Genomic DNA, 17182 nt, shown 5'->3' on the forward strand with positions numbered 1-17182 from the left:
CGCAAATAACTCAAAAAGTAAGTATTTTGTCGAAAAAAAAAACGTTCTTAGCAAAAATATAGCACATAAAAAAGTAAAAAAAATGGTGTACGCGTTAGGTCTCTGGATCTCGTAGAATCAGAGTTATAGCCAATGAAAAATAGATTCATATTCACCAAATTTCAAATAGAATAATTCGACGTGAAATATCCAAAAAATTAAGCACTTTTTGGGGAAAACCCATTATAACTTTTTTAAAGTGTTTAAAACAAGCTTTGTTTTTGTTTGTACAAAAAGTTTCTAGCATTAAATTTAAGCAAGTTACGCTCAAAATAAAGTTGGTTCCTTTTGTTTTTGCAAAAAAAAAATCGGGAAGACCACCCCCTAATTAGCAACTTAAATGAAATTATTGGTTACCGCTCCACAAATTATTTTACTTATGTTGTGTTTATATGATCTGTAAGTTTGATCAAGTCAAAGTGCTTATTTTTGAAAAAATTTGGTTTCAAAGTAAAATTTTTAAAAATTTAAATTTTGAAAAATATGTTTTTCTTCAAAATAACTTAAAAATTGTTAGAGATACCAAAAATCTCGAAAAATAAAAAAAGTCAAATTTGCTTTTCTGAATATCATGTATTTTTTTGTTTTTCTGTTAGAGAAAAATTGATTAAGATTTGGTGTTTCTAAATTTGCATACATTCGTGATCAGTGACTCGTTCAACCCGTTTTAACTACAGCCCTTTCAATAATAAGGACTTTGAACCGATGAAACTTACATATCATATAAACAATATATACACGAGTCAAGAAACTTGTGAAGTCGTAACGACTAAGTTCATTTAAGATACTAATTAGGGGGCGATTTTCTCGATTTTTTTACCAAAACCAAAAGGGACTAACTTTATTTTGAGCGTAACTTGTTTAATTTTGATGTTAGAATTTTTTTTTATAAAACAAAAAATGAAGATTTTTTTAAACACTTTAAATAAGTTGTAACGAATTTTCCCCGAAATGTGCTTAATTTTTGGTTATTTCACGTTAAATTACTCCACTTGGAATTTGACGAGTATGAACCTATTTTTCATTAGCTATAACTATGCTTTTACTAGGTGTAGAGACGTAATATATACACCATGTTTTTAAATTTTTTACAGGCTATATTTTTGGTAAGAATGTTTTTTCGACAAAATACTTACTATTTGAGTTATTTACGAAAAACCGTCTAAAAGCGTGGTTATTTTGTTGAAAAAATGAACATATTCACTCAGTGCCGGTTTATCCACTGGGCGCTTGGGGCTGGCGCCCAGGGGCCCGGGGCCCGTTCCTTTTAATTATAAAAAAAATGAAGACGCTAAATAATCTACATATTCTCCGAAAAAAACCCCATACGCAGATACGCCAATAAAAAGCCTATGTTCTATTATTACATTTCTTCACGCCTATACACAGTGGCGTAGCCTAGCTCTACAAGGGCCCCGTGTCAGTGTTTGTGGCGGGCCCTTTTCCAAAAACTACATAAAGTTATCAGATTTAGCTATGTCTCGAATTGTATTCAAAATAATCGTATAAACGTAGTTTTTTTAGTTTCTAATAATTTCATTTTGAATTGTGGGGCCCAAATAATAATAGGTATATCTCACTTTTCGGCTTTAAAATAAGTTCTCTTTTAAAATAGAAACAAAATAAGTTATTTTAAAATAGTTAAACGAAAGACAAAAATAGATGTACATACATCTAATTTATAAATAAAGAATAGATTATTCTCGAAAATGACATATACGCAAACAATAGTACACACCCTTTCAAACATTCAAAAGTAAAGTGATTACAAAAATTGCAATTTGGCATTATACAGTGGCCTCTAAGGCTAGCACTCCACTTGCGATTTGTAGTCGCAGCAACAAAAAAATCGCTGTCGCAGAAAATTTAGAGTCTAGAAAATTAGTCGCTGTTTTCAGAATCGCGAATTGAATGCTACAAGGGTGTGACATCAGCTTTTAAATGTTTTTTTACTCTAGATAAAGAAGTTAAGACGTCAATTAATACTTTATGCGAGAAACATAAAAACGATGTTTATGAAACCAAAGAGAACTTGCATAATGAAAGTACCCATTTTGTAACATGCCAAAAGTTGAATAAACATATTTTATGAAAAATTTTATGTCATCCAGGATGTAAAGGCAACTTTTTCTTATTTGACGCGTCAGGTGAGCGGTCTTTTTCGGCTTTAAAAAGAATAAAAACATATTTAAGGTCAAATTTGGGTCAAAAAAACCTAGACGCATTATCACTATTGTATAATATAGTATATAGAGAATGAAGAACTGGAAAAACTGAATTCTGATAATATTATATGGAAGTTTGCGAATACCAAGTCAAGAAAAAAAAATGATCTAATTTTTGTCTTTATGTATTTTTTAGAATATGTTTTTTTGCTTGTCATGTGTTGTTTTGTGGAACTTTCTATTTTTTATTTATTTTTTTGGATTATTTTTTACGTTTGCTATTCTTCTTGCTTGTTTAAAAAAATTACTGTATGGATTTTACAATAAACCTTTATAGTTAATGCATGTGCTTTCTTGTTAAAAAACTGACAACGAATAGCAATGAAGTGGGCCCCTAAACCGCCAGCGCCCAGGGCCCGAAGTTAGGATAAACCGGCACTGTATTCACTGTCAAATAACTCGAAAAGTATTGACTTAGTGAGAAAACTCTATAGAACAAAAGTTACTTAAAATTAGCCAGTTTATCCATTTCCTGACTTTCTTTGGACGAATATTTTTTCACCCCAAGAGGGGGTGAAAACCACCCCCAGGGCAAAAGCACATATCGGCACAATATCACTTTTTTCTTTGACTTGTTAGCTACGTGTATGCCAAATTTCATGTCAATCCAAGCGGTTCTTTAAAATTTAGAGGTTTTGCAATATTTTACCGTTAAAGAATGGACTATGTAGTCAAACGAGGTGACAAGACTTTTGTCGTTCGTGTAAATGGAAAAGAAATAACAATTTCCATAGACAGATTGAAGCCAGCGTACGAGCTTCACGAAAGTACCCATCACGAACCAGAAAAAATGACAGTATTCAGCGAAACAAAGAGCAGACCGAAGCGAAAAGCAAGATTTAGCGGAAGTTATCAAGAAAGTGTCGATTAACAGTGAATTCAGTGATTTTTCTTTCTCCTCGTATAAAAAAACATTGCGTGGTTTTATTTCCTGTTATTTTCAATTTTCATCATATGTATATTATGTATTATCTATCGACTTATACATCTCGAACGGGGGTGTATAGCGGTACGCTTTAATTACTATTTTTGCTAATTTTATTTTCTTAAATTTTAATTATTTTTTCTCAAAAACGAAACAACATTAGTCATTCAAAATTTACATGTAAATACAAACCAGATGTTAAGAGAGACATGGTTTTACGAAACTGAATGTATCCTTCACCATCTGTTTTTCGTTTGTGCGGTTTAACAAACTGCACCCCCATAAATTAATTACCATATCAGACAATTATGTCAACAACTCACTTAATGCATTCGAAATTGTTTTCTTAAAACTGCAAAAGTATACGCCAGACCTAAGTGATTTATTGCCCATCTGGTCAGATGGTAAAACACAAACAGATTAGCGTCTGTGGTTTCTTTTCAGCCACTCGGTCACTCGGTCACAACACCCGGGAGACATCGGCCGCTCGCTGGGCCTTTAACATTAACAAACCCTCTTACGCGATGTATAAGCAAAACACTGTTTGTTACCCAAATAAATAAATATATTACTGTTCGTTGTTATACTTATTTTTTTATTAATTCCGTCAACATCACCACCGGAATACATTCGCACCAGAAAATCAACCATTTTGAAATCCCAATTGGCCAGATGTACTCTTCATATTTTAAAACTTGAAGCACAGTTATTATTTTAACGCTCTCGTAATATTCTTTGAGCATTACAGAATGAGTTAGAGGAAGAGATGGAAAAATATTTCCATTGTGAAGGAGAATTGTTTTAAGCTTTTTGTAGAGCCGTCAAACAAAATTTTTTATCTTCCACTTTAACGAATTCGCTATAAATTAGGCAAAAAGAGTCCACGCCATTTTTTAAACCTTTTGGAAGACATTTTTAGGCCTCGCGGCACATAAAATATGTTATTCCGTTGCAATGCTCATTCGCACACTACCATCTCAGTCTGCCACTTCTCGCTTCACACCCTCAGTCCCCCCCTCAAAATCAACTTTTTTTGGTATGCCGGATCCAGGTCTATAAAGGAAATTTAATTCTCTACGATATTTGTCGTCAAAAACGAAAAAAAAAACGTTTTAAGGGTGGGGCCAGGGGTCTAAAATGTTTTTGGTCGAATACTTTTTGATGTAGAAGAGCATGGTAAGTTTATTTTTGGAATATCGCTGGGGGCATTTTTCACTATCTTAACCGGCTAGGCGCTAGACCCATTGCCCGAAAGATAGCCAGTTATGGGTTTATCGAAAACTAAAGCACTTTTTGGGCGTTCACCGGTCGCCCGTATGAATGGTGGAAAATACGTAGATTAAATTGCCTACGTATAGATAATACATAGTGTGACCAACTCCAATTCAGTCGAATCCGGGACAAGTCTGAAAAAAATACCTGAAATCCGGGACTTTTCATTGAAAATCGGGCCATTTTTTTTTCAGAAGACGATAATTAAAATACAGGAATGAAAAAAGTCCACCGTTTTAGTTTTCGTAGAACTATAATACCACGATATAAAATGCATGCGTTTTGGATGTGGTATTAGTATCACACTCTAGAAATTGTCCACTTTTTTTCGTCCCGCCAATTCAATTTGATGTGAATTCTTATGAGAATGTATCCAAAATATCAAAATAAAATGTTACCAAAACTTTGAAAATTCGGATGGCCCGGAAACCTTGTCCGGGACGCCGGGACACGACTTCGTAATTCGGGCCATGTCCCGGATTTTTCGGGCTAGTTGGTCACACTAATAATACAAAATGTTTACTTGAATCTGATGTTTATTCAAAGAACATAATGTACATCAACGATACCTATTATAAAATGAATCATTAATACTTATGATCTAATGTTTGTTATTGTGAATTTTTATCACATTTGTTGACAAGAGAGACGACTTTAAAAATAATTATCTGTACTTTATATGTAAGTAACATGATTGTAAATTTCCTAAAAATACAATTCTGATAGGAAATTATGGGGATAGTTGTGGAAATTTTACATTTTTAGACAAACAAATTATTTACACAGTTTTATAACAAACAAGTTTTTTTCCAATGTCGTATCTAATATTATCTTTTTTATTTGGTTCAAATATTTTTTGTTATAATTATTTTTTTAATTCTTCTAATTAAATTTAATTGTATTGTATAAAGCATGTAGTCGTAGTAGATGATCCGATATAAGGTCGATTTGCACCGATCTGTTTAATGGATAAAAATTATTGGATATATGTAATTTAGCATGTTAACAATTACAAAAAACAAGGGTTGCCCGTTCTAATTTTGTTCTAACTATAATTAATCAATAATTAAAAATGACATTTTTTATGAATTAAAAAAAAATCGACCCGGCAGATATTATTTCAGATTTTTTGGATCATTTTAAACAAAAAAGGTCTTTTGTAATTTTTCTTTGAAGTTGATTGTTTTCGAGTTATAAACAATTTAAAACTGAAAAAATAACGAAAGATGACAATTTTCAGGGCTCAAAAACACAAGTAAAAAATATCATTTTTGCAATCATCAAGTACACAAATTCAAGTTCAAACCTTTTTCTATCAGGTGTCGATGAGAATGTTAGCCATGTTTTATTCTAAAACATATTTTTTGTTATTATTAATGAGGAATGTTTTTTATGGGGAGACGGGCATTAACAACTAAAAAACAATGTTTCAGAATGAAACAAGTCCAAAAGACTTATCAAGAACTGATAGAATAAGGTTTGAACTTGAATTTAGGTACTCCGTAGTTTCAAAAACGATACTTTATACTTATGCCTTGAAAAACATCATCATTCGTTCTTTTTTCAGTTTTAAATTGTTTATAACTAGAAAACGATCAACTTTAGACAAAAATTACTTGTTTAGAATGACCTAAAAAATCTGAAATAATATCTGTCCGGGTCGAAATTTTTTTTAATGTATAAAAAAATGTAATTTTTTAATTATTAATTAATCATAGTTAGAACAAGATTAAATCGGGCCACCCTTGTTTTTTGTAATTGTTAACATGCTAAATTACATACCCAATAATTTTTATCCATTAAACAGATCGGTGCAAATCGACCTTATATCGTATTGTTACGCGATTGTCTCTACTATTTTATTTATTTATATCTTTAGGCACTAAGTTTAATTTAAATAAAGGAAGACTTACTTATATTATTTTATTTACATCACTTATTTATTTTAATAATTACAAATAACACCAACTAACACATCTAATTTATTTACAACTCAAATTTATGATTTAATTAACTAAACATAATAACTTCGATAACTAATATATACATTTCATTAAATCCGATTCGAATACAATTATATCACGCGTCGCGGCTCGTTCATTGACTGACTGACTGCTGCTTAAAAATCATCCGCTTATATAGATACGGCTCTGCTTCGAGAACATTTGGAAGGCCTGAGGCAGGTCTCCGCCTATCATCGGGAAACTTCTGGATTAGCGGAGACATTACTCGTCGATGACGTGTCGCTGTTGTTTGTTGACTGCTAGGGGCAGAACCGGCCTCAGTTAGAAATTCGTCACAGTATCTTAGACTATCGATTTTGATGTGGTAGGTAATAGGCTCTACTTACGTTCTATTTCAAAGTCTATGCCGATTATGCTTATTATTTTTTAGGGATGAAAACTACATCATTATTTTCAAAATTGAATTAAACTACACTCTGGGTCAAAATTAACCGCCCATGTTAAAAATGGATCATTTTTGATGTCTCGAATTTATTAAACCTGTTGTCCGATTTAAGTGGTTTTTTAATATGTGATAGCCTTATTCTTTGACTGACTGAGTCTGTTCTGAGTCTGACTGGAGTCAGACAGGGATGTGTGCTTTCTCCGTTTCTGTTTAACATAGCTCTGGACTATGTTCTCTCCAAACTAGACTTCGACACAAAAGGGATACAATGGACGTTAACCACACGCCTAAGTGATCTGGAATACGCCGACGATATCTGCCTGTTAGGACAAAGGTTCCAGGATGTGGCCGACCAATTGGAAACACTATCCACTGAGGCCAATAAAATAGGTTTAAAAATCAATATTGGTAAAACCAAGTCGATGAGAATAAATGCAAGGAACAACACGCTATTTAATATCGACAACAAGCAGATTGAAAATGTGGAGAACTTCACGTACCTTGGAAGTGTCATAACAGAAAGCGGAGGTACAGAAGACGATATTCGTATGAGGATACGAAAAGCACAACAAGCTTTCAGCATGCTTAACCCTGTTTGGGGGTCTGGAGAATATACTACAAGGACAAAGATCCGAATATTCCAGTCAAATGTTATGTCTGTTCTACTCTATGGATGTGAAACCTGGAAAGTGACAAAATACCTTACAGACAAATTGCAGGTCTTTGTTAACAAATTTCTACGAAGAATTGTTCGTATTTTCTGGCCAAACACCATCAGAAACGAAGATCTGCTACACCTGACCCAACAAAAGAGGGTAGAAAATGAAATAAAATACAGAAAGTGGGGGTGGATAGGTCACACACTCCGAAAAGATAGTTCCAGTATTGCAAAAAATGCCCTAGAGTGGAATCCCCAAGGAAAGAGAAAAAGAGGTCGCCCAGCACAAACTTGGAGAAGATCCATCATGGACGAGATAAGAAGTCAAGGAAAGTCTTGGAATGAGGTGAAGGCCCTAGCGCAAAATAGAACCCGATGGCGCGTTTTCACTGAAGCTCTATGCTCCACTTAGGAGTTCAAGAACATTATATATATATATATATATATATATATATATATATATATATATATATATATATACAGATATATTCTGTCAATCTGGCACCATTTTTAAGCAAAACATGTCAATGTCGCACCCAATTTGACGATGTGGCACCCGATTTTGGGTGCCAGTACGACAGCGTGTATGTTTTCGTCCTAGGAGAGTACAAGTGTTCCTAATGCATAATATGTAAAAAACGTAATGGTGCCAGATTGAGACTTTTTCTAAACGGACATATTGATTTGTTCAGGCATTTTTCGATAGAGGGCGCTCTACTATATACAACTGTATGTAACTATATAATTTTAGTCAATTTGGCACCAATAAAAAAAGTGGCATAGTGGCACCATAAATCTGACAACCCCGCCTTTCCCTAATATAACCTAACTCATGTTAATTGAGATTAACATATTTCAAAAATCAGACGATTTGAGCCGGGCGTAAGGAAATGGGCGAGTCCCAAAGTTTCACAAGAAAAAAGCGAATATTTCGCGAAATAAATGACAGGTCGAAAAACTAAAAAATTTGTGCTCAATATTTTTTAAAAATCTATCGAATGAGACTATACACGACTCCCCACGGAGAGGGGTGAGGGAGGGGAAATTTAATATTTTAAATGCGAATCCCGCGATATTTCGCGAAATGAACATCAGATCGAAAAACTGTAAAATATACTTATTCAATATTTTTGAAAAATCTATAGAATGGCACCACACACGACCTCCCACGGAGGTGGGGTGGGGGGTTACTTTAAAATCCTAAATAGGAGCCCCCATTTTTTATTGCAGATTTGAATTCCATACGTAAAAATAAGTAACTTTTATGCGAAACATTTTTTCGAATTATGGATAGATGGCGTCATAATCGGAAAAAAAAAGATTGTTGGAAATGGAAAATTAAATTAAAAAATGGCAAGCGCCTACTAACATTGAAAACTTTACTTAACTTTTTTTGCTTTTGGGACCTACTCTTCGCAACCCAATAGGTCCCCAAAGCGCTCGAGTGACTGCAAATTTAGCATACTTTGCTCCCCTACCACAAAGAATACTCTAAAAGCATTAATTTTTTTCTTGTAAGAACTGAGTCATTATATTGTGGAATGAAGTGGAGAAACTAACGTGGCTTTTCATCTAATGAAATTTTTTATTTATTTGATGAAATAGAATCGCCAAGATAAATGTACAGATTTAAAATCCATATACAGAGAGATTCTTAATTATGGAATCAATTCATTTAATGGTCACTTTGGAGAAAAATCCCGAGACAGGTCGATTTTTAATTTTAAAGTATGATTTTTTGACATATTTATATGCCATAATAGTAACGTCATCCATTAGGGCGTGATGACGTAATCGATGATTTTTTAATGGGAATAGGGGTCGTGTAGTAGCTCATTTAAAAGGTTATTTAATTCTCTATTCGGTAATATAAACATAATCCTTATTTATAAAGGGTGGCCAAGAAAATTATTTTTGAATTAAATTATTTGCTGCAAAAAGAGGAATGTATGTATTTTAATTAACTCAAAATACATTCTACTACTATGAGAAAAGAGAAAAATATGTTTATTTGATAAATAAACATTGCTTTTCGCTTAAATTAAATGTTCAAACTGCCAACAAGTAGGTGAGTGGCTGTTTGACATTTAATTTATGCGAAAAGCAATGTTTATGTATGAAAAACATTTTTTTTTATATTTTCTTACATCAGTAAAATGTATTTTGAGTTAAATAAATTACATATCTAGTTATATTCTTCTTTTTGGCCACTCTGTATAAATTTTTTTAAAAATATATTTTTGGCCACCTTGTATAAATAATAATGTTATTGTTTATATTACTGACTAGAGAATTGACAAACCTTTCAAATGAGCTACCCCACGACCCCCGTTTCCGTTTTAAAAAAATCATCGATTACATCAAACGCCCAAATGAATATCACTATTAGTCGAGGAAATGAAGCATTTTGGCTCGCAATATTTTCGTCCAGCATGGATTTACTTGAAATTTTCACATAAGGTAGGGAATAGTCCAAGGATCATTTTCTATATCATGCCGCTGTACGCTAAACCCTTGGGGGTGGTTGCCACCCCATCTCGGGGGCGGGAATTTTTTATTACATTTTAACCATGTAAATCGATGTAAAAAGTGATTCTAAGAAAAAAATGTGTTTTACATTTTCTTCGTAAAATTAATATTTTTCGAGTTATTCGTGCTTGAAAGTAACAGTTTTTCGATGAAAATATCGACTTTTTTAGAGGGTTTTTTGAGAATACCTTGAAAAATATGCATTTAATCAAAAAAACTGTAGATATCAAAATTGTATCTTTTAGTAACACAAACCAAATTCTTTTTCTGTGATATCTTTAAGACCAATAAAAACCGAATATGTTAAAACTTAGCTTTTTTCGTCAAATGCATAATTTGAAATATTCAAAGTAAAATAACGGAAAAACTTTGCATTTTTCGAGGAAAACTTAAATAATCAAATAACCTTTTTTCAAGTATACAGTTAGCCCTTTAAAAAAATAACAATAAAAGTTTCTAGCCTGAAAATTAAGCGACTTATGATGAAAAATAGATCGGTACCTGCTTTTCTCTATGAAAAAATCAGTGAAAACAACCCCCTAACTACCCTCCTAATTAAAAATTGTTCTTCACCTTTCTGTAATTCCTTTTATATTTGTATTATCAATACACCCAAGAAGTGTGACCTATTTAAAAGGCATAATTTTAGAAAAATTGGAGTTTAAAGAAAAATTAATTTTTTGGAATTTCCCATTTTTCACCTTTTATTTCAAAATATATCCGAAAATACTGGAGATACGAAAAAAATTATGTATTACTAAAATTTTATTACTATTATTTTTTAAGAACTAAAATTCCTTGTGCATAGATTTTTATTATAATGAACAGTTAGCGAGATATGGCTGTTTAAAACCTCTATTTACGAGCAGACACCCCCTTATTCGAGCCCTTTAACCCACCCTAATTAAAAACTAAGGGATCTTACGGAATTTACTTTACACAGTCTTATAACTCTTCAAAAATGCTACAAAGTCAATTTTGAAAAAACTTTTTATCGCCGAAAATGAAGAAGCTCTGTTTATAAAACACATTTTTTTTTTCGAAAAATTCAGATAGTCCGGTTATGGATAATTTTCAATGCATGTATAATACCACATAACCGGTTCGTATACTGGAAGATGCCTAAAAAAATATTTGTATTTGTATTTGTACATATTTGTAAATTCGTATTTTTGTGTAAATAGATGTTTTTGTAATTCTTTAATTCTTCTTTTTTTCTGTATAGATCTATTAAAATATCTACTTATAAAAACTGTAATGGTATTAAGGGTGGTTTTTAAGGGTTGAAATATTATGATATTATATCCTAAAGTATAAAACAATCATTATTTATAAATAAGGGGTAGTTTACATCCCTAAAAATAATCAACGCCCTTAAGCATGATATAGAATATAAAGTACAGGGTAAGATGATCCTAATTCCAAATTTTTCTGTAAATCGATGCAAGCCGACATTATTCGTTTAGGATAAGTAAAGTTTTTATATATGGCTCCAACAAGGGTGGTTTTAAGGGTTGAAATATTATGATAGTATATCTTAAAGAATAAAACAATCATTATGTAACTAATAAGAACCAAATGTTGACAATATTAAAGTTTAAAATATTATTTTATAATTTTTTACAATTAGGGGTAGTTTTCACCCTTAAAAAACCAAAAGCGTACAACGGCTCAATATAGAAAATGAACTAGAGGGTGTAATGAGCCTAAACCCAAATTTTTGTACAAATCGATGCTGGACGAAAAAATTGCGAGGTTTTGCCATTTTTTCAGCTTCATTTCCTCGACTATATTATAGTATATAATATGTCAAAAAATCATAATTTAGAAATAAAAATCGACCTGTCTCGGGATTTTTCTCCAAAGTGGACTATTTTCGATAAATGGAATTTATTCCATTATTTTAAGCATCTCTATACAGGTGAGTCCACGAGTCTTTACCCGTGCGTCATCCTTTAAAGTTAAAGCATACGAAATAAGTCGAAAAATTTACTAAACACAACAGCAAGTGACAGTAAGTAGCTACTGTACCAATCACGGGTTAAAATTTGACGTTATCAAATAAATAAAATGGCAAATGTAAGTTTTGCTTTAAAATTTTGGTGCAGAATTACAGCTACATTTGAAGTAGCTTAATAAATTATTTTATTATCATTGATTAATAAATAAATAAGCAATTCATAAAAAAAAACTAATAACATATTTTCTTTATGATATTTTATTCACTTTGGCGGAACATTGAACACAAGCATTCCTTAACTGTGTCAATGAGGTTAGTTGTCAAAATTAATCGTAAAATAACAGAAACTTATCATAAAATTTCAAACTCCAATATAAAATTAGTTGGGAAAACAACTGTTTGTATACTATAAAAAACTTCAACAAACTGACAGCAATAAATGTAAACAAACCAAAACGTCAGAAATTGTACTTAAAATATGTGAAAACATCCCCAATCGTCTTTTTTGTACCTATCTCTTTTCATTGTACTGAGCGTAGATCGTTCATAAAAATAACATGTGTTTTTACTTCTATCTAAAAGATCATATTATTCAGTAGAAGAGTTTCTTAATGACTAACTAAGAAATTACAGTAATGTACAAGTAACCAAACTTATCTATATTTGGGTGTCACATGCAGCAGCTTAAACTTATTAGTTCCTATGTCTATAAATAGTTTACTTTGTTGTATATTCACTTTGCAATTTCTTGTTATTGTTAGATATTATTTATTTATTTTTTCTGACTTTAATTAAGCTTTGTCCATAAAATTTGTAGTTTCAGTGACAATAAAGCATATTTCTATTCTATTCTACTTAATAAGAGGCGGTAACTGATTTGTCATTAGTTTCATGCGTGGAACAGAATGATGCTAGATAAACAGTATGTGTTTTATCTCGCCAGGCATTAATAAGGCACGGGTAAAGACTCGTGGACTCAGTGTATATACAGTGATGAGTGCGCTAATAACCGGCAAAATCACGTAAAAGATGGAAAACATTAAGTTATTAGATAAAAAAAAATGAAACTCGTAGATGTGGGAAGTTTAGCGACAAAAACCTATAAATTTACATTATATTTACTGTTTCGAGTTTAGCCACCGTGAGAGTGACTGTATTAGTTGACATTCTCCTCTGATACGTCTAAAGGTGGGAAACAATAAATAGAATTTAAATTTATACGTTTTTATCGCTAAATTTACCAACTCTACTAGTTCCATGTCATTCTATCTCACAACTTAATATGTTTTCCATCTTTTGCGTTATTTTTCCGATTATTAGCGCGATAATCAATGTATACAAAAGTGACTACGTATTACGTACAATTATTATTGTTGGGGTGGAAATGATAGCTTTTTCTCTAGCTTTGAAATTTACAAGACGTCAAAAAATTGTCCTGTGTATAAGATCAGTATATCAAAAAAATATAGTTTTTATATACTTGGAAAGCAAAAATTCTATAGAAAATCATATTAAAAATAAAATTTTTGTCTTCAAAGAAAAACAAACACCAGCGCAATAAGAAACAACAAACAATGGTTTTGTCAAGAAGTCAAAGAACTCGCAGAACAAAAGAGAAAATGCTATATGTGTTACAGAAGCACCGGAACGCAGGAACAACGCGCCATCTATATGTATAGAAAAAACAAACAGAATAAATTCGCTAATAAGAACAATAAAAAGAGAGCATTGAATCAAGTTTACAAGTGACATGGATCACTACATCTACGGCGCACAGAGGAAAGTTTGGAAAATGCTAAAAAACAGAAAAAAAAACCAATAAATGAATTTGTACAGACAATAGGGATGCCAATTGAGACATGGGAAAATATTTCAAAGAACCCTATGAAGGTGAAGAAGCCAATGACGAACACGATTACAAAACAGAAGACAGGTATATCACTAAAGAAACTGAAGGAGAAGCGAGAATGAAGATCTTAAAGAATAGACGATCGCCAGGTACTGATGGAATACCGAACAAACTGCTGAAATACAGCGGTCAGAAAGTCAATAATTATTGTCTCACAACATTGTTTAACAAAATTTTAGACAGAGCAGAGATACGACAAGGTTGGCACACCAGTATCACAATACCCATCTTTAAGAAAGGACAAAGATCATATCCGGACAACTACAGAGGAATAACTCTCTTAAACACGACAATAAAGTTATTCACAGGCATATTCAAGGATAAATTGGATTTACAGACAAAGAGCAGAGAAGAACAGGAAGGATTCAGAAAACACAGGTCGACGACAGATGCAATATTTGTCATGAAACAAGTGAAAGAGAAGTAGATAGATAAAATATAACAAACCCGCATATATTTGTTTCGTAGACCTAACGAAAGCATTTGACAATCATAAAACAAATGAACAATAACAGCACGACAAAAATTAAAACAGACGACATCACTACGGCCAACATACCAACACCAGGGGAGATCAGACAGGGAGACAGCGTCAGTCCATTTCTATTCAATATACTAATGGATGAAATAATAGAAGATGTGGAATTGCTACAACTAGGATACAGACTTGGTCACAGTAGAATCAGTGTGGTGTGCTATGCGGATGATGCAGCCCTGATTTCAGAGGATGAGGATAACCTACAAAGACAACTTTATCGATTCTACCAAGCATGACGACAACTCACATGAACATATCCACGCAGAAAACAAAATGCATTACCATTGCGAAACGTTAAATTAGGTGCAAGCTCGTGGTAAAGGGGAAACCCATAGAACAGCTAAACCAGTTTAAATATCTAGGTGTAGACTTATCAAGTTATGCCCCAACCAGAGACCTAAGAGGACAAATTAACAAGGCCGCCGTCTTGTCCGGATGTTTGAGAGATGTGGTCTGGAATAACCCATATATGACAATGGACAGCAAAGTTAGAATTTATAAAACTTGCATCAGAACTGTTATGAGCTATGGTATTGAATCAAGAGAAGACACCAATAAAACCAAAGGTATGCTACGGACAGCCGAAATGAAGACACCAAGAGCAATAGCAGGGAAGACAAGAAGAGATATAATACGAAACAATTTCATCAGGGAACAATGTGGTGTGCAAGATGTAGTCAGATGGGGTAGGCAAAAATGAAGAGAATGGTTCAGTCATGTATAAAGAATGGAGGAGCACAGACTACAAAGAATTGCACTAGAAGAAAAGCCAGCAGGCAAGTGTTCACCGGGGAGAGCACCAAAAAGATGGAGTGATAGCTGGTAGTTCACCTCTCAAGAAATACTTCAACGTCGGAATTAAGAAATCGACAGATCTACAACAAGTATAAGAAGAAGATACTCCGTAGTTTATTATTATTTATTTTGTTTTTAGTGTATATTTTGTTTGTTGAGCAAGTATGTCTTTCTGTTATGCAGTTTTGATAGTTTGTTTTTGAGGAACATATTATATACGCACAAATTTAAAATAAAATCAAATTTAATGCGTTAGAGGTCTTTCTTCATTCGAATACAATTGCATATTTTTTTATTACGATAATTAGTGGCACCCACTTTTACATACATATTTTATGAACATGTAAAATCAGGGTCGAGTTTAAATAACTAATATACACTTTAATCAGAAAAACAGTCAATGTGACCCCCATAAATGTGGCAATGCTGCGTGGTGCTTGTTTGTAGTATATTATCAAAATTTTATACAGCTTGGGTGCCTATTTATCAAATAGTTTCTGGGTGCCTAAATATCAATATTTACTATATACAATATACACCGGGAGCTACATTGACGTCGGTTTACTGGGTGCCTGTAGCTACAGTTACTATGTATATATATATATATATATATATATATATATATATATATATATATATATATATATTATATATATATATATATATATGTATATATATATATATATATATATATATATATGTATATATATATATATATATATATATATATATATATATACATCCCGCTATCATTATGTCATCTTTTCATGTTGCAGTCATTTGGCATCACCAAGAAATACTATCATTTTCGAATTTTAATTCGTGTATGTTTGTTGAGCGCATTTTTTAACGCCCTGTATCGTTCTCAGTTTTCTAAAATTTTAATTTTAAAAATTTAAATTATATACAAAAATTTTTACACTTCATAACCATTTTGACTTCCACCACATAAAAATGTGTATTTCCCATCATTTTGCCGCTTTTCGACGTTGCCACGAGTTAAAAATACCGATCTTTTGAGGACAGGTAGAAAAGGTCTATTGTAAACTTAGAGGATGGAATATTTTGGTAAAATATTCCATCCTCTCAGATTATAAACTACATAAAAGGTAGGTTCTTTACCTGTTCAGCTGGATTACCAAGCAAGGGTCTAAATATTTTACGAGTTGAATTGTGTTTATTTGATTTCATCTGTTAAATTAAAATTTCTCATACCGACTTAAAATATTTGTTTGAAAAATTCATTTTATATTTTCGTTTAATTTACTTAGGGTTTTTGGTCAGAATTTTGAAGAAACGCTTGGTTTGACATAAAATTTGGGACACGTACCTATAGCTAATATGTTAAAGAAAAAAAGTGATATTGTGCCGATATGTGCTTTTGAACTGGAGGTGAGTTTCGTCGGTTATAGGGTATGAAAACAAATACGTTCAAATAAGTCCGGAATTGGATAAACTGACTAATTCTAAGCAACTTCTATTTTATAGCGTTTTTCACTAAGTCAATACTTTTAGAGATATTTGCGAGTGAATATGTTCATTTTTCAACAAAAAAAAAAAAACGTTTTTATACGGTTTTTCGCAAATAACTCAAAAAGTAGGTACTTTATTGAAAAAAAATTAGCAAATAGTAAATGTAGCTTATAAAAAAGTGAAAAAATGGTATATGTGTCAGGTCTGTAGACCCAGTAGAAGCAGAGTTATTGCTAAGCTTTGTTTTAAAACCAAGAGGAGTAGGTAAACTAAATGGCAGATTCACACCCAAGAAAGTCACTAGAAATATCATCAGATAAATCTTCTTTTTTGGTTGATCATATCGGCCTTTGACGGTAATCTTGACTAAAAATCTAAAAATAAAAGGAAGAACGCAGAAAATACAAAAATTGCTGATAAAATAAATAAACTAACCTATGAAATGCCAAT

At 32.2% G+C, this 17182-nt stretch overlaps 1 protein-coding gene across 3 annotated transcripts in view; it reads right to left on the reverse strand.

The window, feature by feature from the left end:
- LOC114331429 (ribosomal protein S6 kinase 2 beta) overlaps positions 1-17182 on the reverse strand; it is a 274834-nt gene that overhangs the window by 140560 nt on the left and 117092 nt on the right. The window contains exon 1 of one of the 3 annotated variants that reach the window (XM_050655565.1): positions 6375-6762. The exons of the other annotated variants lie outside the window; for them this stretch is intronic. The gene's annotated coding sequence lies outside the window, so the exon portion shown is untranslated. Of the gene's footprint in view, positions 1-6374; positions 6763-17182 lie in introns of those variants that run through there. 3 annotated transcript variants of the gene reach the window in all.

This window comes from Diabrotica virgifera, chromosome 7, assembly GCF_917563875.1.
Source record: "Diabrotica virgifera virgifera chromosome 7, PGI_DIABVI_V3a".
Classification (NCBI taxonomy): domain Eukaryota; kingdom Metazoa; phylum Arthropoda; class Insecta; order Coleoptera; family Chrysomelidae; genus Diabrotica; species Diabrotica virgifera.